The sequence below is a fragment of the Scyliorhinus canicula genome, chromosome 10 (genome assembly GCF_902713615.1).
Source record: "Scyliorhinus canicula chromosome 10, sScyCan1.1, whole genome shotgun sequence".
NCBI lineage: Eukaryota > Metazoa > Chordata > Chondrichthyes > Carcharhiniformes > Scyliorhinidae > Scyliorhinus > Scyliorhinus canicula.
The window spans coordinates 160,326,988-160,347,796 of NC_052155.1; the positions used below are offsets into that span (position 1 = coordinate 160,326,988).

General features: G+C 47.1%; 1 protein-coding gene across 1 annotated transcript in view; it reads right to left on the bottom strand.

Annotated features, from left to right (window-relative positions):
- Positions 1–20,348, bottom strand: part of LOC119972737 (frizzled-6-like) — a 72,536-nt gene extending 52,188 nt beyond the window's left edge. The window contains exon 1 of the mRNA XM_038810044.1: positions 20,281–20,348. The gene's annotated coding sequence lies outside the window, so the exon portion shown is untranslated. The remainder of the gene's footprint in view (positions 1–20,280) is intronic.
- Positions 20,349–20,809: the final 461 nt, after the last annotated feature.

A 20,809-nucleotide genomic window follows, 5' to 3' on the forward strand; every position in this document is an offset into this window, starting at 1 on the left:
GCAGGAAAGTGGGAGCTCAGGCTAAAGATAAACCATGATGTTAATGAATGGCAGAGAAGGCTAAAGGGGCTAAATGGCATATTCCTATTTCTTATGTATTTATGTTCAGCAGCCATATAGTACGCAGAATAATCATCTTGGTGATCCGTGGCTTAGATTTTACATATTGTAAGGGTCCTTCCTATTTATTCCCCTTTTATTCCCTTATTTCCCCTTTCTATTATTTTGCTGTCATTATTTTGAACCATGGATGATTATTGGACATGTCACTTTAAGGCAAGCAGCCTGTATCTTTAATTCAAGCAGAAGAATCCAGAGGTCTGTGGAGGTTTAAACAGGAACTGCAGACCTTTTGGCACCTGTGCTAGAGATGAGTTGGGACTCAGTTGGATTGAATGGCTGGTGGTCAATGAATTGGCCCAAAGGTTTGTACCGTGCCCGATAACAGGTGGCGATTGGATCCTATCACAGTAGGATGCTTTGCAGGGTCCCAAGATTTCAGTTTTGACTCCTGGCAACAGAAAGACAAGAATCTCTCCATCCAGAATTGCTGTGTGGGCTGTTCTTCTGAATTGGCAGAGAGCCTGGATGAGTCTATTCATAGGAGAAGTATTCAAGGCTGTGCAAGCAAAGTCCAGTACCTGCTATATCTTTCCAGAAGGCTTGTGAATACTGGATTTCTAAACTACAGAGAACCTGAATAAATGAATCTATAGAGAAGATCATTACAGGCTGTAAACTAAAATTTTAATCTGCAAGCTCTCTGTGAAGAAAAGTGTACTAAAAACCATCATCTGAAACAAAAATTCTTTCTTTCTTTCAATTATGTTTTTTTTTACCCCTTGTGTTTGTCTGTCTTCTGTGTATATGTGTGTGTGTAGAGGGTGGGGCAGATTAAAGTGGGGATTAGGAATTATCTTGTAGTTAGCTAGTTGTATTGGCTGCATATTTCATTATAGTTCTTGTTATAAATAAACAGTAATTGTATTTACAGTTACAAACCTGGTGACCGTAATTTTTGGACTGCCGAGGTCCAAAGACTTTGGGGACTTTTATAGGAATTGTTGGTTAATTCACTTGTGTTGTGACTCCAGGGCATTTGGGGCTGGAAATGTTACCCAGATTAGTGTGATTGTGGAGGGTGCTTTGATCCACATGAAGAGGCTATCCTTCTTCCTCAGCAGTCAGATGCCTTGATCCTATAAGAGTCAAATATTGTAGGTGCTGTAGATTGTTGCAGAATAACTCCACAGTCACAGTTGCCTTGCACAAACGTGTACAGCCCTATTTCTATGATTGGACACTAGCAGACATTAATGGAATAGCAGCCTTTTCTATTGTTGAATGCTGGTAGTTTAATGCCCCGATGGCAAAATATGTCGTGGATGAGAGGTTAATCAGCCACAACTGTCAATCCTTTTTGTATTCTCTCATCTTGATTGTTGAGTTCAAAGAGAAGGTACTGTACTGATCAGCCCTAGTGAACAGGGTATCGTTGATGTACAGCAGACTAAGGTATGTGGGTGATGTTCAATAAAGTGCACTGCAAGGAGCCAGTAACAAAGATGTTATGACTTTGGTGACTTTCACAACCTACTGACAAATAACCACTTCCTGCTCCAGCCGACAGTAGGTGCAGTTGCAGGTGGCTGCCAATTGTCCTTCTTGGAGAAGCTCGGTCATCTGATGCACTGCTTTTCAGATACATTGAAAGGAGTTACTTCTGACCTTTGCATTCTGTGTACTGGCGTATAATCTTCCCACATGTCCTGTCTTCTAATAGGCACTGCAGCTACGATTGATAAGGTTGCTAATGTGGCTTCTCTTCTACCAATTTCCTCCATCCAAATGAATCGGCCAATAATAGCACCCAGGTATATAGAGCCTCCAAGGGCGGTTACGGCAAGAAAGATCAGAAAGAAATGATCTGGAACTTGAAACGCTCCTTGATGTGGAAACACCAAATTGGCTCTCAGGTCTTAGGGTCACACTTCCTGAAGCTCAGTACCCTATTAATAATAATCTTTATTATTGTCGCAAGTAAGCTTACATTAACACTGCAATGAAGTTACTGTGAAAAGCCCCTAGTCGCCACATTCCGGCACCTGTTCATGTACACGGAGGGAGAATTCAGAATGTCCAATTCACCTAACAAGCACGTCGACTGGGATTAGTGGGAGGAAACCGGAGCACCCGGAGGAAACCCACGCAGACACGGGGAGAACGTGCAGACTCCGCACAGGCAGTAACCCAAGCAGGAAATCGAACCTGGGATCCTAGCGCTGTGAAGCAACAGTGCTAACCACTGTGCTACCATGAACTGAGGGACCAATCCCACTAGGCTTTACTGGCATGTTGGGCACTGGACCTGATTTCTGCACAAAATGTGTTTTGGATCCTAATTTTGTCATAGGACCTGGGGTTTACATGTATTCACAGGCCCCTGACTATCCATAGCGGTGCCTCGAATGACTCAGACAACTAAATGGTTATAATAGGAATGAGTTGGAGAGTGAATGTAGTGATGTTAGATGCCCAATCACCCTGCCCCAATCAATAGACAGAGTTTAAATTAGTCCTTTAGTCTTGACTCACCCAGTGCAATGCTAAAAGTGATCAACTGATATATAAAAAATACCTTCCTTCTACACACACTTCCTATCTGTGAAATCTTATATCTTGTGTTATGTTCTTGATACATTGCGGTATCAAATTTTGTGTTATAAATTCCTACATTCACAGTTAAAATGGACACAAATAAACTTGACACCCTCTTGACAGTGGGTTTGAGAACCTCAGTTTTGCATCATCTTTGCCTTCATAGCTAAAGGGTGAGAATATAAAAGTAGGTCAATGTTTCTGCAACTGTACAAAGCATTGGTGAGGCCACACCTGGAATTCTGTGTACAGCTTTGGTCCACTTATTTGAGGAGATATGCAATTGCATTAGAAGCAGTTCAGAGGAGGTTCACTAGGTTGATTCAGGAGATGAGGGGTTTATCCTATGAAGAGAGAATACTCTCTCGAGTTTAGAAGGATGGGAGGTGATCTAATTGAGGTACATTAGATTATAAAAGGTATTGGAGGGGGCGGCACAGTGGTTAGCACTGCTGCCGCACAGTGACAAGGACCCAGGTTCGATCCCAACCCCGGGTCACTGTCCGTGTGGAGTTTGCACATTCACCCCTTGTCTATGTGGCGGGTCTCATCCCCACAAACACATGCTAAATTGGCCCTTAATTGGAAAACAATTTTTAAAAACAAAAGGGAAAATAAAAGGTATTGGCAAAGTAGACGTAGAGCGGATGCTTTTTCTTGTGAGGCAATCTAGAACAAGATGTCATATTTTTAGGATAAGGGGTAGCAGAGTTAACAAAGAAGAAATTACTTCTCTCAAAGGGCCATGAATTTGTGGAATTCACTATCCCAGAGTGCAATGGATACCAGGACATTGAGTAAATTTAAGGAGGATGTAGACAGATTTTAAATTAGTAATAGGTTGAAAGGTTCTGGAGCATGGGCAGGAAAGTGGAGCTGAGGCCAAGAGGAGCAGCCATGATCGCATTGAATGGCGGAGCGGGCTCAAGGGGCTGAATTGTCTACTCCTGCTCCTAGTTCTTATGTTTTATCTCCTATTGTTACACCCCTGCTGTAATAACCCTCGCGAGATTGTCAATTGATTTCCCCATGGGACTCATGGATTACGAGTTCCCTGGCTAGTTGCCGGAGGCCCGAACCGGGGCTGGCGTGATTGTTAGTCCCAGTTGGGACTTTTGAATTGTAAGGCGCGTTGTAGTATTTACTTTGTGTTCATTTATTAAATACTGTTCAGTTGGGCCTCCAGAGCTTTTATATTGGTGACGAGGAAAACAGCGGCTGTGATTCTGGACTTCCTGACCATAACCCAGCATAAGAGCAGGTGTTTGAAATTGCTGCTTTTTGGAAGGTTAGAAGCTTTTGACGCAGAAGACTGGGAGCAGTATATGGAATGGATGTGGTATTTCTTTGAGGAAAATGGTATTGTTGCCGATAACTGACAGAAGGTAATACTCCTGACCCCAGACATTCAGCATAATCAAGAGGACCTTTAGCAAATTCGCGGAACTTGTTGCGAATCATTACCTAAGCCTCAGTGATTATGCGGAGGTACCGGCCAGATGAACCCTTGGGGAATCCGTTAAGGAATTTCTGATGCACCTTCGCAAGTTAGCCGAATATTGCGACTTTGGTGCATCCTTCCCTGTGATATGAAGACATTGTTTGGTGTATGGCATTAACAGTATGGCGACTCAAAGGAAGCTGCTAGTGGAGTCGGCATTGGGTCTGAAAAGGGCAGTAGAGCTGTCACTCTCTCGCAAAAATGCAGAAAAGGGGGTCCAGGAGCTCCAGGGTTCCATGGATTACAACATACAGAGCAATAGCTGGCCCCCTACGGACAGGGCTCGTGTAACCCAATCACCAGCGAATCAGCATCACGGGTAAACCCAATGGCCAAGGGCCACCACAGCCCAGTGGGGCATGTCCCCTGAGGATGATGAGGAGAACCCACAACTGTGCTGCACTTGTGGTCGCGGGAACTGTGGCAGTCAAGTCTACTAGAATCGACAGTGAATGTGTTTCCCTGGCCAAGTGACACTAGCGCCCTGAGCCAGGGTTTTGCATATTGCCTCGCTCGAACAAGAAGTCCTAATGCAGTTAAATTGCATCACGGCCTCCAACGTGACCCGATTGGAATAAGGCTTCAGGTCAACAGTCAATCCTTGGACATGGAAATCGACAGGGGAGCTGCTGTCTCTATTATCGGACAACAACGTTTCCACAGGCTTCGAATGGGTATCCTGCACCTGAGCTTGAGGGATACCAAGGCCTGGCTGGCAACATATACCAGGGAACCATTGACCATCATAGAATCCCGTAGAATTAGAGTCCCTACAGTGCAGAAGGAGGCCATTTAGCCCGTCTATTCTGCACTGACTCTCCGAAAGAACACCCCACCTAGGCCCACTCCCCCGTCCTGTTCCCATAACCCTGTAATCCCACCTAAACTTTGGGACAATTTAGCATGGTCAGTCCACCTTACTTACACAACTTTGGACCGTGGGAAGAAACTGGAGCACTCCGAAGAAACCCACGCAGACATGGGGAGGACATGCAATCTCCACACTGACAGTCACCCAATGTCGGAATTAAACCCGGGTCCCTGGCACTGTGAGGAGGCAGTGATAACCACTGTGCTGACCATCATTGGCACCAGGGTGACCCTGGTTACCCATGGACAACAGTTCGTAGTGGAGCAAAGACCCAGGCCCAGCCTCCTAGGCTGTGATTGGTTACAAAGATTGTGTCTGGCCTGGCAACAGATTTTCTGGATGGGTACTGGTGGTCTGTATGAAGTCCTTTGAGAGTATTTGGAGGGTTTCCAGGAGGACCTGGGAAAAATAAAGGGAGCCAAAGCAAAACACTTGTTGACCCCGAGGCTCAGCCCAAATATTTCTGGACACGGCCCATCCCATACGAAAGTAGCTGAAGAATTTCGCCGACTAGAGGGCTTGGGCATCAGACGCCCAGCCCAGTTCACAGAGTGCTCAGCGCCGGTGGTTCCAGTGCTGAAACGGACAAGTGTGTTCGCCTGTGTGGCGATTATAAGATGACAGTAAACAGAGGCCTTGCGCTTGGACTGGTACCCAATGCCATGCGTAGAAGATTTGGGGTCACTCATTCACAAAGTGGGACATAAGCCATGTGTACCACCAGTTGGAGTTAGACAAACCGTCACGAAGATGTGTCAACATCCACAGGGTATTCTACGAGTACACCCGGCTTCCATTCACAGTGTCGTCAGCCTGTGTGATGTTTCAGCGGATAATGGAAAATATCCCGCAAGGGTTTCCCAGGGTGGCTGTCTACCTGGATGATGTACTCATTGCAGGAGCCACCGAGAAGGAAATTCTTGGCAACCTGGGAGAGGTCCTCCAACGGTTCTCCGACATGGGTGTCCACCTGAATAGAGGCAATTGCATCTTTCGGATGAACGAGGTCACATACCTTGGATACAGCGCCGATAATGACGGGTAGCACCCAGTGGAGGAAAAAGGTCTGGCTATTAAGAGATCCCCGACAGCTGAGAACGCAATAGAGCTGAGGTCGTTTTTAGGGCTCATCAATTATCACGGGAAGTTCATCCTGAACCGGCCTACCGTGTTGGCACCACTGTTTGTGCTAGTAAAGAAGAACCAGAAATGGGCATGGGAAGTGGCACAGGTGGAAGCGTTCACCATAGTGAAGCGGCTTGTTGTCATCCAAACTGTTAACGCACTACGATCCGTCAAAGCCACTTGTCATCACTTGTGACGCCACATTGGGGCAGTGTTATCCCACTGTTGGGACAAATGTGATGGAACAGCCGATAGCTTACATATCCAGAACCCTGGTCGATGCAGAGCTCCGTTATGTGCAAATTGAGCAGGAAGGACCTGCCGTGATTTCGCCGTAAAGAAATTCCACGAGTACGTCTAAGGGCATCATTTCATGGTGATCATGGGCCATAAGCCCTTATTTGGCCTTTTTAAAGTAGACAAGATAATACTTTGGCCAGAATCCAACTGCTGTTGGCGGCATATGAGTACACCTTTGAACATCATCCAAAAGTGCTGATTGCGCATGCATATGCCCTCAGTTGACTCCCGCTGCCTGTATTCCCACCCACCCCCACCCCCCCGCCGTCGCCCCCATCTCCATCCCCCGTCCTTGCCTGTAGTGGACAGTCATATTGACATTTGTAGCCATCTGAGATGGCCACCTGCAAAGGACCATAGGAATTATGGCCAACCCAGGACTCAGACAGACTCAGAGCTTGTGTGTGTATTTGCAACCCAGATAGCTAGACGCGATCAAAACCCCCCTCGTTTGCATTCTAATGGCCCATTTCCCCAGAATAAAAGAAATGTGCTCAGGTAACCGATACAGATACAGACTAAGCGGCGCCACACCCTTTGCTCAGGGAGCCCAAACAGCCAAGGTCAATGACCGCAAAGGACACGCCCAGCCATCAAGGCACCCGCCCCTTTATTGGTCAAAATTGAAGGCAGTGATCGAAGCCTGTCGAATTATTGGGTCCAATTTAAGGACCGCTCCAAAGAGCGCGAAATCCCAGAGGGCTAAAAAGAGACACAGCCATCTGCTCGGTCTCTCTTGGATCCGGCCTATGCCAACCCAAGTGCAACATAACAACCAGACAGACAAGTTCAAGACCAACGATCGCTACCAGACGGATGAGCCCAGCAGAGACAGAGCCACTTCTTCCACCCAGCCACGCAAGATCCGGACAAAGGCCTTGTCCATCTGCATAGAGCCGGTTGCCCAGAAGTTAAGTATAGGTTATTGTAGTTGTTAGGCGTAGTTTAACTTGTAGTGTTTTGTGTTTCAAGTCGAAGTAATCCTTGTGTGTAAATAAACCATCTTTGAACTTGAACTGACTAACTGGTTGTATGGTCCCTTGATCGATATCCGGCAAAGCCTTGTGGTGGTATCATTTGATACCTGGCGACTCTAAAGAGCTTCATTATTAAAAAGAGCAACACATTGGATTTTATGGTCATCCTACCTGTGATGTCTGAACAAATCCGCATATGGACCCAAAAGGACCCTGCATTGGCAAAATTGCCCCACGTCGTCCTGCATGGTGGGCTACAAGGGAAACCCCTGAGGAATTATTGGCCTAATTGGCGAAACAGCAAGAATTGAGTCTGGAGGACAGCATCCTCCTGTACGGAGCCTGCGTGGTCATCCCACGGCCAAGCCAGCGCACAATCCTGCAAGATTTGCATAGCCGGTACCCAGGTGTTTCCAAAATAAAGATGCTCGCAAGGCGTTACATGTGGTGGCCAGGGCTTGATGGCGACATTGATCAAATAGTGCAGCAATGTACGGCTTGCCAGAACACCAGACGCTACCTCCGCCAGTCTCGCTCCACCCTTCGGAGTGGCCGGGAACACCATTGGGTGAGTGTGCATGCTGGCTTTGCCAGGCACTTCATGGGTTCAATGTTTCTGCTCCTTATAGATGCCCACTCAAAGTGGATGGAAGTGCACCGAAAGTACTGCACCACCTCTTGAATCACCATTGAGGAGTTGTGCCAATCCTTCAACACCCATGGGATCTCAGAGGTGCCTGTAACGGACAATGGTACCCGCTTTACCAGTGAGGAATTCCAGGCGTTTCTGTGCACCAATGGACTGAAACGCATCCGAATTGCCCCATATCACCCATCCTCCAACAGTCTTGCTGAGCGGGCAGTTCAGATGTCTAAACAGGGCATAAAGGAACAGACAGCAGGGTCCATTGAAACAAAGCTGGCACGGTTTTGCTCCATTACCGAGCGACCCGCAGATCACAACCTGGGTCCTGCCAACGCATCCAGATCTGCCCGAGTTTAGCATTCCCGAGATTTGGCGGGAAAGTGGAAAAGAAACAGGACCTCCGGAAGAAGTATCATGATCACCAAATAAGCGACAGAGGTTTTAAACCGGGTGACACTGTTCACGTTTGGAACTTGGGGATGGCACCCAGTGAAACCGCATAATAAAAACCGTCCTAGATGGGGAGTGGCGTCATCAGTAGTCCTGTTTGGGACCTTTGAATTGTATACTGTGTTGCGGCCTTTACTTTGTGTCGGTTTATTAAACACCATTTAACTTACTTTCTCAGGCCTCCTGAGCTTTAATACCTGCATTTGTCTATCATCCAATCAAATATTGGGCAGCATAGGTACACTTTTGTGTGTAAAGTTGTTAAGACAACATATGGGAATGATGAGCAGCACTGTATCGAAGAAATACCTTTAAGTCCTACGTCCGCACACTCGAGTCCAAATGTTTGACTGAAAAATGCTTTTGATCTCGATTTAAAGCCACAGCAGGTTTGGAGTTAGTTTATGGGTCCCACAGAACCTCCCAACCACTGAGCTCCTCTGGATCCACAAAAGTAATCTAGGTCTTTGATGAATCAGGGAGCCCACACTCTGCTGTAATTCACTGGTGGCTGTGTAGACTCAAGGTTGGTAGACCTCAATCCAGCATCTAGATGGGGAGTGAGGTTTGTCATCCTGCAACTCACTGACGCAATGTTATCGAGACTTGTGCCTCAAAACCTGATCTGAAAAGAATGGACAATCGGCAGCTATATTCTGTCCGAAAGTCAAAATCGACCTCCTTATTTGCAACAAAACTGGTAGCTAAAAAATATTTAGCGTTTCCCTTAATATTTTTCAATATCCCATTTCTAATCTCATTTTAGGCCCTTTGCTTTCCTCATGCTAACTTGGCTCCTTTAAGCAAGGGGCCAGGAGAACAGATTGAGAGGGCTACCGTTTATGCTGGTTGAGGAAAATTGCTGGTATTTGGGAATCCAGGTGGCACGAGACTGGGGCAGGCTGCACAAGTTAAATTTGGCCAGGGTGGTGGAGCAAATGAAGGGAGAGTTTCGGAGATAGGATGCACTCCCGCTGTCGCTGGCAGGGAGGGTGCAGACTGTAAAGATGACAATCCTCCCTAGATTTCTGTTTGTTTTTTCAGTGCCTCCCGATCTTTGTCCCACAGTCCTTCTTCAAAAGAGTTAACAGGATGATCATGAGCTTTGTCTGGGCGGGAAAATCCCCGCAGGTGAAGAAGGCGATGCTGGAGAGGAACCGCAGCGAGGGAGGGCTGGCTTTGCCGAGTCTGATTAATTATTACTGGGCGGCCAACATCACTATGATAAGGAAGTGGATGGTGGGTACGGGGTCTATCTGGGAGCGGGTGGAGGCGGCTTCGTGCAGGGGCTCCAGCTTGGCAGCCCTGGTCACGGCTCCTCTACCGCTGCCGCCGGCCAGGTACTCCACCAGCCGGTAGTGGTGGCGACCCTGCAGTTATGGGGCCAGTGGAGGGGGCATGTAGGGGAGACGGGGGCATCCATTTGGGAGCAACAACCATCGGTTTGTCCCCGGCAGTATGGATGGGGGGTTCCGAGTATGGCGGCAGGCGGGGGCGGGAAGGGTGGGTGATATGTTCCTGGAAGGGAGCTTTGCGAGTTTGAGGAGCTTGGAGGAGAAATTTGGGCTGGAAAGGGGAAATGATTTTAGGTACCTACAGTTGCGGGACTTTGTTCATAGACAGGTCCCATCTTTCCCACGCCTCCCGCCAATGGGGATCCAAGACAGAATAGTCTCTAGGGGGGAAGAAGGGGAGGATAGAGTCTCTGATATTTATAAGGTGCTCATGAGGGAGGAAGGGTCCCAGACAGAGGAACTGAAACTTAAATGGGAGGAGGAGCTAGGCGGGAAAATGGAGGACGGGCTGTGGGCAGAGGCCCTAAGTAGGGTAAATTCGACAGCGACATGTGCCAGGCTCGGGCTGATTCAATTTAAGGTCGTTCACCGGGCCCACATGACGGTGGCTCGGATGAGCAAATTCTTTGGGATAGAGGACAAATGCGCTAGGTGCGCGGGAGGACCAGCGAACCACGTTCACATGCTTTGGGCATGCCCTAAGCTTAGGGGGTACTGGGAGGGATTTGCGGGCGTCACATCCCAGGTGTTAAAAACAAGGGTGGCGATGGGTCCAGGGGTGGCAATTTTTGGGGTTTCGGAAGACCGGGGAGTCCAGGGGGAGAAAGAGGCCAATGTTTTGGCCTTTGCTTCCCTGATAGCCCGGTGACGAATACTATTGGCGTGGAGGGACTCAAAGCCCCTTAAGACTGAGTTGTGGCTTGCGGACATGTCGAGTTTCCTGGGTATGGAAAAAATTAAGTTTGCCTTGAGGGGATCTGTACAGGGGTTCGCCCGGAGGTGGCAACCATTTATTGATTTATTTGCGGGAGAGTGAGCGTGTCAGCAGAGGGTGGGGGGGGGGGGGGGGGGGGTAGAGTAGAGTACAGTAGGAGGGATAAAAGAGCGGGTAGTACCGGTGGGAGAGGAGCGGGCTTGTGCAGTATGTTACGATTGAAGTATTGAATGTACATGGATTTTGCACATTGTTGCCTTTTTTGCTTTCTTTCGGTTGATGTCTGTAACTATTTACAAAGCCAAAAACTACCTCAATAAAATTGTTTATTAAAAAAAAACTTAGTTCCTTTAACTGCTTTTTATACTTCATCTATGTTCATGGCGACTTAGCTTTTTGTGCATTGCGTAATAACTTTTTAAAACTCTCTTATTCAATCTCTGCCTTCTCTTTCTTCCGTGGGTATATAGGGTTTGTTTTTCCTTCAACAATTGTTTTTCCTAGTCAAATGATCATTGCCCAATCCACCATCTCCAATCTTTCTTTATGCTCTAAATTTTGCTCCATAAGATCAGACACTAACATTTGTTTAAAGTCATATACCACAATGATCACCATTCAGATCTGCATGCACATCAAAATCATACCATTTGGGGCCACTACTGAATATTACATCCAATAAGCTATACTCTCCAATCGCATCCCTGATATGCTGATTCAGGAAAAAACAAATCCTATTCCCAAAACATTCTTCAAATAACCAGTTTTAGAAAGTGTGAGGAGTTGCGCTTTGAACCAATATCCTCTGTGAATGGTCAAGCTTTATGAGAGACATAAATCTTTCTGGAAATTTCTTTAGAAATCATTATTTGCTTGAAGTAAAAGGCCTGAGTTTTTTTGATTGAAAACATTCATAACAAAATGCTATAAGATTAATAAACAATACAAGCTTCTAATGTTTTGCCTTCAACAATTACTTGTCCAGCCCCATTTCAATTGCCAAATACTGGTATATAGGCAATTTTAATGTAATTGCAAATGTAGTTTATAGGACAAGTATGTCTATATGTTTTCCTCTGCCTCTATTTTTCTCGTTGCTTAGTGATTACAGGATGTGACTCTTTCTCTATTTCTGCCTCCCCTATCTCTCTAATACTCAAATCATTTTCTGAAATACACATTGAAAAGGCTAAGATCATGGAGGTTGAATTTTAGACTGAGACAAATAAATAAAGGATTGTTTTAATTCAACGTCTGCAGGGCTCTCAATGCCCAATTAACTTAGGACAGGTTAAGTTGATGTATGCAGCGTGCAAACTTTGCCTTGCCTGGTCATCAATATTATTGCAGTGTGCAGTCTCGTGTGAAACAAGTTGCTGATTGCTCCTTAGCAGGGGACTCAAGTGAGTGCGTAAATAAGATGATGTACCCATTAAAGGGGAGGTCTTTTGGTGCTGTGGTATTATCATAAATGTAAGAACTGCAAGGGTTAATGAAATGTTGAGAATAGCCACTAGAGGAAGCTACAGTAACAAGTACGTAAGGCATTGATACTAAGCTTTGGGGGAGAGAGTATTGCAGGAGTTAGCTAGAGACAGACTGAAGTTAAGATAGTGTAAGAGCAGATCATAGTTTATAATAGTATAGAGATTAGTTGTAGATGAGTGTAGTTTGTATGTTAACAATCAACTGTGGGGCAGCACGGTGGCCTAGTGGTTAGCACAACCGCCTCACGGCGCTGAGGTCCCAGGTTCGATCCCGGCTCTGGGTCACTGTCCGTGTTGAGTTTGCACGTTCTCCCCGTGTCTGCGTGGGTTTCGCCCCCACAACCCAAAAATGTGCAGAGTAGGTGGATTGGCCACGCTAAATTGCCCCTTAATTGGAAAAAATAATTGGCTAATCTAAATTTATAAAAAAAAAAAAAAAAAAAAAAAAAAAAAAAAAAAAAAACAATCAACTGTGTATTATTTAGGAGTACGTGTCAAATCCAAATTAGTAGCGTGTATAAATTTATAGCTTTGTTGAAGTTGAAGTTTTTTTGATGTCCTTGTGATCACTACGCCAACCATCCTGAATTTAGCAACAGAAAGAACACCGCAGGTGCAGGGGGCAGTGTCCCTACCTCGGTACCAGAAGCTCAGGTTTGAGTCCCACGCAGTACTTGATGGCCAAGGAAGGTGGGGTCAGAACCCAGCCAACAGGTTGAGTATCAACTTGCAAAATCCTTCCAACATGCTAAAGGCAGGCAGTAAGAGGGAGAAATACTCCTGGTCAGCCATGCTTGGTGTAGAGTGGCGTTCCTCAACCTATAAGCCTCTGGAGACAGACTAGTGGCTTGTTCCAGATGGAATTCTGCCTTATGCACTACAAGGGGTGGGAAGGGAAACAACAAAATAGCTTCTTAAAGGTAGCCTGCCCCTCTTAAAGGGGAGGTACACTCAGCACCTGATTGGACAGCCTTAAAAAGTGTTTGAGGGAAGGATTAGGGTTACAAATGGAACAATAGGCTAGAGAGAGGGTTCTCACATTTTCCAAAAAGGAGGAGGAAAGCCATGTTTCCACATCTGGTGTGGAAATCATAATAAAGACAAATTCCTCGAGGTTCGATTTAAGGAAATTTATTGACACAAATATGTTTGTGGAGAGAGAGCGTCCAGCTGCAAAAAAGCTAGTGCACTTCTCTCTGAGTTATGCAGTCGAAAACCATGATATTTATAGTGTGAACTAAACAACTTTGAAGCGATAAAGCTTGGGAACATACGCAAGAGGAAATCTGAATGTTTTGCCCTTGGTTTAAAAACATTTCGAGTACGCATTTTGTTGTCCTTCGGAAGAACAACTTATTAACATAATAAGGCCGAGTACAAATACTAAGCAGTATTTAGTTTACAGGACTTGGCCTGCTTATTTTTGCTCAAAAGCAGTGTTAAAATATAGTCAATATTCCCAGCATGCTTATAAATTGGTAACTCATTAACGTCCCTTCCACAGTGTGGAAGCAGGTGACCCAGGGTTGAATTCCTGGAGTGTGGTCCTGATCCTGGCTATAGTGCCCTAAAAAGTTTGGTGACCTCAGACAAGTGGTCAAGATTAGTAAATGCAACTTTAAATAGCATTTACTATCAGACTACCAACCTCTCATCCTCCTCAATGCACCAAATGAGAGAGGGGGTGGTGTAGTGGTATTTTCAATGGACTGGTAGCAATACAGAGACACAGAATATTGCAGATGGAGAAATTTGAAATCAACATAAATCTGTAATTAAAAGTCTAATGATGACATTGTCGAGTGTTGCAAAAACCCATCTGGTTCACTAATATCCTTCAAGGAAGGAAATCTGCTTTCCTTAAATGGTCTGGCATACATGTGACTCTAATGCCCCTGAAATGCCCCAGCAAGGGCAATTGGGGATGGGCATTAAATGCTGGTCCAGCCAGGGCTACCCACATCTCATTAATGCATAAAAATTATTTAATGTAAAGACACCCGGACGGCACCACTCCGGGACAACACTGACTTCTCAGTACAGCTATCTCCAGCACTTTCCACCATCCCAGAGACACTCACCTCAGTTGTAATGTTTAATAGGTTTCTGGGCATTATCCGGTGCACATCACACATGTGTCGCGGTAGAGCTGGAGGAGGTAGGAACCCCCAAGGAGATGGAGAGTCAGAGGGCGGCCCGACCCCAGGGACTAACTGCCATCCAGATGGGTTTCGGGCTTCTGGAAAGGGCGGTCCCATCGATAGCGGATGTGCAGTCACGAGCCAGGGACTGCATGATGGTGTGTCAGCAACCATCAAGGGCCTGCAGGTGCAGTTGGAGGAGTCCAATCACCTGCAGGAGCAGGAGGTGGTGCCAACCATGCGTGCCACCCTGGCCAACACCACACAGGTGGTATCTGCGGTGAAGGCCTTGGGGGCAAAGGTATTGGCCATAGGTCAAGATGTCCAAGGCCTGGGCACTCTATGTGGGCAGTGGCCAGGGCCCAGAACAGAGCTGCCCTGTCAGAGGGACGGGGGTGTGAACAGAACTAACCCCTGAGGCTCTCCCACCACCTAGCGCTGCCAGTTCTGGAGGCCCACCAAATGCACCTGTCCTCACCCCCAAAAAACCTGCTCATCCTCGTCCCGGACATATCAGCTCTGTGCAGTACCTTGAACTGGATGAGGCTAAGCCTCGCACATGAAGAGGAGGAGTTCACCCTCTCCATGGCGTTCGCCCATGTCCCCTCCTCAATCTGCTCCCCCAGCTCCGCTTCCCACTTAGCCTTCAGCTCCTCTACCGGCGCCTCCTCCACCTCCTGCATCATCTGGTAGATGTCAGACACCTTCCCATCCCTGACCCACACCCCCGAAAGCACCCTATCCCTTACCCCCCGCGGGGGCAGCAAAGGGAACCCCTCCACCTGCCGCCTAGCAAACGCCTTGACCTGAAGGTACCTGAACATATTCCCCGGGGGAGCTCAAACTTCTCCTCCAGCTCACCCAGGCTCACAAACCTCCCGTCAATGAACAGGTCTCCCAACTTCCTTATGCCCGCCCTGTGCCACCCCAGGAACCCGCCATCAATGTTCCCTGGGACAAACCGGTGGTTCCCCCTCAGCAGGGCCTCCACCGAGCTTCCCCCCTGTGTCGCCTCCACTGCCCCCAAATCTTGAGGGGAGCCGCCACCACCGGGCTTGTAGTGTACCTCGTTGGAGGGAGCGGCAACGGCGCCGTTACCAGTGCCTTCAGGCTCGTGCCGCCTCCACCGTTTCCATGCTGCCCCCTCCCCATCCATTACCCACTTGCGTACCATCGAGACATTAGCTGCCCAATAGTACCCAGAGAGGTTGGGCAGCGCCAGCCCCTCTCTATCCCTGCCCTGCTCCAAAAAGACCCTCCTCACCCTCGGAGTCCCGTGCGCCCAAACAAATCCCGTGATGCTGCTGTTCACCCTCCTAAAAAAAGGCCCTCGGAATAAAAATGGGGAGGCACTGGAACAAAAACCAAAACCTCGGGAGCACCGTCATTTTAACGGACTGAACTCTACCCGCCAACGACAGCGGCAGCATGTCCCACCTTTTAAACTCTTCCTCCATCTGCTCCACCAACCTAGTAAAATTAAGCTTATGCAAAGTCCCCCAACTCCTAGCCACCTGAACCCCCAGGTACCTAAAACTCCTCACTGCCCTTTTTAGCGGGAGCCTACCAATCCCCTCCTCCTGATCTCCCGGGTGTACAACAAACAGCTCGCTCTTGCCCAGGTTCAACTTGTAGCCCGAGAAACTCCCAAACTCAGCAAGAATCTCCATCACCTCCGGCATTCCCCCCATGGGGTCTGCTACATACAGCAACAAGTCATCTGCATAAAGTGACACTCGGTGCTCCTCCCCACCCCTCACCAGACCCCTCCACCTACCCTTAGCGCCATGGCCAGAGGCTCAATTGCCAACGCAAAAAGCAAGGGGGACAGGGGGCACCCCTGCCTCGTCCCACGGTGGAGCCTGAAGTACTCGGACCTCCTCCCATTTGTCGCTACACTCGCCATCGGGGCCTCGTACAGCAACCTCACCCATTTAATAAACCCCTCCCCAAACCAGAACCTCTCTAACACCTCCCACAAGTTCCCCCACTCAACCCTATCAAAGACCTTCTCCGCATCCAACGCCACCACAATCTCCGCCTCTCCTTCTGCCACCGGCATCATTATCACATTTAGCAGCCTTCGCACGTTAGTGTTCAGCTGCCTCCCCTTCACAAAACCTGTCTGATCTTCATGTATCACCCCCGGCACACAGTCCTCTATTCTAGTGGCCAAGATCTTCGCCAGCAACTTGGCGTCCACGTTCAACAGTGAAATTGGCCTATATGATCCACACTGCAAGGGGTCCTTATCTCGCTTCAGGATCAGGGAAATCAGCGCCCGTGACATCGTCGGGGGCAAAACACCCCCCTCCCATGCCTCGTTAAAGGTCCGAACCAGCAGGGGGCCCAACAGGTCCGCATATTTTTTATAAAATTCAACCGGGAACCCATCCGGTCCCGGCGCCTTCCCCGACTGCATGTGGCCAATCCCTCTAACCAGCTCCTCCAACTCGATCGGCGCCCCCAGTCCCTCCACCTGCTCCTGCTGCACCCTTGGAAATCGCAGCCTGTTCAAAAAGCTCTCCATTCCCCCCCACCACTACCGGCGGCTCCGACCGGTACAGTTCCCTGTAGAAGTCCCTGAAGACCCCATTGACCTCTACCCCCTTCCGCACCACATTCCCACCCCTATCCTTCACTCCACCAATCTCCCTAGCCGCGTCCCGCTTGCGGAGCTGACGCGCCAGCATCCTGCTCGCCTTCTCTCCATATTCGTAGGCCGCTCCCTGCGCCTTCCTCCACTGTGTCTCCGCCTTTCTGGTGGTCAGTAAATCAAGCTTAGCCTGCAGGCTACGCCGCTCCCCCAACAATCCCTCCTCCGGGGCCTCCACATACCTCCTATCTACACAGCAGGTCCCCCACCAGTCTCTCCCTCTCCCTCCTCTCCCCCCTCTCCCTATGGGCTCGGATGGAAATCAGCTCCCCCCTAATCACTGCCTTCAGAGCCTCCCACACCATCCCCACCCGGACCTCCCCAGTATCATTGGCCTCGAGGTACCTCTCAATACATCCCCGGACCCTCCTGCACACCTCCTCATCAGCCAACAACCCCACGTCCAGACGCCAAAGCGGGCGCTGGTCCCGCACCCAGCGTGAACATATTTAACTGAGCTTAATGGCACACTTTAATATGCAAATATGAATCCCGCATATTGAGGGCAGGATCTAGATTGCGGCGCCTCACAAGGTCTCGTTAGATCTTGCAAGGCGTAACAAGTGTTGTAAATCTCGCGATACTGGCCTCACTGCGTCCTGAGTTGGGCGTAACAAGGCTATTAGATCACGTCCTGTTATCTTTCTGAAATCTGCTCATCGGCCCGTTGAGTGAGAAAAATATGCAAATATGACTCTTGAGTGAATAGGTTGGACAAGCTTGTTCTAGCAGCTTCTATAGTGTCTGTTTGCTATATCCCATCCAGGGCTTACTCAATCAAGCACAGTGAACATAGATCAGTTAGCAGACTCACATCATCAAACACCAAACAACTGAACAGTACACCAAGTTCTCAGCATTGGAATATTGCTGCAGGAATCTATAAGGAAAAGCATCACAGACTTAACTATCTTCAACTAATTCATCAATGTCCTTCCCTCCATCATAAGGCCAGAAGTGGGGCTGTTCACTGATTATTGCTCAATGTTCAACACCATTCGCAATTCATCAGATATTAAAACAGTCCATATCTGCATGCAGGGATATCTGGACAACTGTAAGACTTTTGTTGATAGGTAGAAAGTTACATTTGAAGCACTCGAGTGCCAGGCAATGATCACCTCCAACAAGAAAGTGCCTGGCCACCTCCATAGACATTCACAAGCATTCTCATTGCTGAATCCTTCTCTATCAGCTTCCAAGCTTCACAATGGGACAGAATTTCAACTGGACCAACCACATAAATGCTGTGGTTACTACAGCAGATCACAGACTGGGTATTCTGCGGCACACCTGGCTCTGCAAAACCTTGCCAGAATATAGAAGGCCCAAGTCAGCCATGTGACCAAGAAGGCTCCACTTGCCTGGATTGCTGCAGATGCAACAATATTCAAGAACTTTGACAACATCCAGGAGAAAAACAGACTGTTTGATCAACACCCCATCTACCAACTTAAATATGCACTCCCACCGTCACTAGAGCACTATGGTTCCCACGTACACTGTCTGCAGAATGCATTAGAGCAAAATGGGGACACCATGACCACCAAATTTCCCTCCAAGTTACACAGCATCCAGACTTGTACATATATCACTGTTTCTTTACTGTAATATCCTCCATCTAACAGCCATGTATCTTTGTCAGAAGGACTGCAGCATTTCAAGAAGACCCACCACTACCTTAATTTCAGTAATAAATATCAACTTTGTCAGTGAAGTACATATCCTGATTGTGAATTTAAAAAAAGGCATTCTGTTCTCAATCTTTGGGATTATCCCCACCATCCAGGAAAGGCTAAACCTATTACTGTAAATATGCAAACTCTGTGACAATGTGCACTAAGTGTTGCATTTGACGTTAATGGACTCAATGGACTAATTCGTGAGCTGTGACCTCCTGATTAGAGCTGGATGCTGTATTCCAGTTCTGTGTAACCAAACTCCTGCATCCTTCTTCTTTCCTTTATCCATTCCCCTCCCCTTCCTTCTCTTTCCTTCTTATAGAACAATATTTTGGAATCCTGTTTCTCCTGGAACCACAGAAAAGACACACACACAAAAAAAATTGAAGGGCTTGCCTTCTGTTGATGACTGAAACTGAAACACAGAATTGTTATTATTATGCAGACGGAGGCCATTCAGCCCATCGTGTGTGCACCAGCTCTCTGAATGAGCATTTAACTTCATGCCAATTCTCCCACCTTCTCTCCGTAACCCTGCGCATTCTCCCCTTTAGAAAATGGTCTAATTCCCTTTTGAGTACTTCAATTGAACGTGCCTCCACCACACTCTCAGGCAGTGCCTTCCAGGCCTTAACCACTCAATGCCTGGAAAGGTTTTTGCTCCGGCCGCTATTGTTCCTTTTACCAATTGCTTAAAATCTGTGTCCTCCTGTTCCTGAGTGCTAAAGAACGGGGTCCTTTGACAGGCATTAGGCCATTCATTAACATATTTGAACGTTTTAATATTCGTTAAATGGTGCCCAGGAATTTAACAGAACATTCTTTTACTCAAATGGTTGTCAGAGAATTGAAGGCTTTGTAAGGCTTTAACCTGGTGTTGTAAGACTTTTTACTTTGTAATAAAAAGCAGCTAAGGTAGCGAGCATTGCATAATTTTAAGGAAAAATAGGGCACTTGATACTGAGGATGTTCAAGGGTTACTGGATAGGAGGGGGCAATAGGATTATTTCTGGATTGATCTCATAAAATACTGGCACGTGGCGGCATGGCAGTGGTTAGCGCTGTTGCCTCACGTCACTGATAACCCGGGTTCGGCCCCGGCCCCGGGTCACTGTCCGTGTGGAGTTTGCACATTCTCCCTGTGTCTGTGTGGGTCTCACCCCCACAACCCAAAGTTGTGCAGGGTAGTTGGATTGGCCATGCAAAATTGCCCCTTAATTGGAAAAATCTTTTTTTTAAATAAAAAAATAAAATGCTGGCACACAGGAGGGGGGCCAAAAAGGGCCAAAAAGAGTGTGCAGGTGTCAGTGGTCCCTTTCTTTGTCACCATGATAACATGCTGCTCACCACATTCGACCCGAGACGAAAAAGAAGAAATTAGGGAAAGAAACAAGAAGAAATAAGAGGAAGGAATCAGAACTGAAGAGAAATGGAACCAAGCATGGAGAGACAGAGAGAGAGAAACAACAGCAGACAGGTAAGAGGAAAGCCATACGTTCTCATTTCTTGTGTTCAATGCCATAGGAAATTGATCAATATATAATAAAATATATCTACCTGCACTTTATGTTCACTTCCCGTTGTAATTTTCTGTGTCCGCATTTACAATGGAAACTTTTCATGTGAACTCCATGTAATTACATGCTCCCTCAGTGGAGGGATTAACTGGGGAAAGAACAGAATTATATTTATAACATGTAACCATTGCTGAGCAAGGAAGGAACTATTGCAACAATTGTATGTCTCAGGCAATTATTTGGAAGAATTTGATTGGCTCAATCACAAAAAATAACCATTAGAAGTTGCACTACAGAGATAGTTCTGGTGGCTGATCAGGCTCTGTGAACTTTCTTATCAGTTAATGTAACAAAGTAGTTTCTGGGATTGGATTTGTCAAAGTTCTAGGCATGTGATCTAATTGCCGTAAAGAACAGTATAATGTTTAAACATTATAGGGTAAGATCAGTGAGTCTCGGGTGCAAGAATTATACAGTAATTACAATGGGGGACTTTAATTATCCTAATATGGACTGAGCTGTAATAATTGTGAGGAATGTAGGAATTTCAGATATATATTGCATTATGT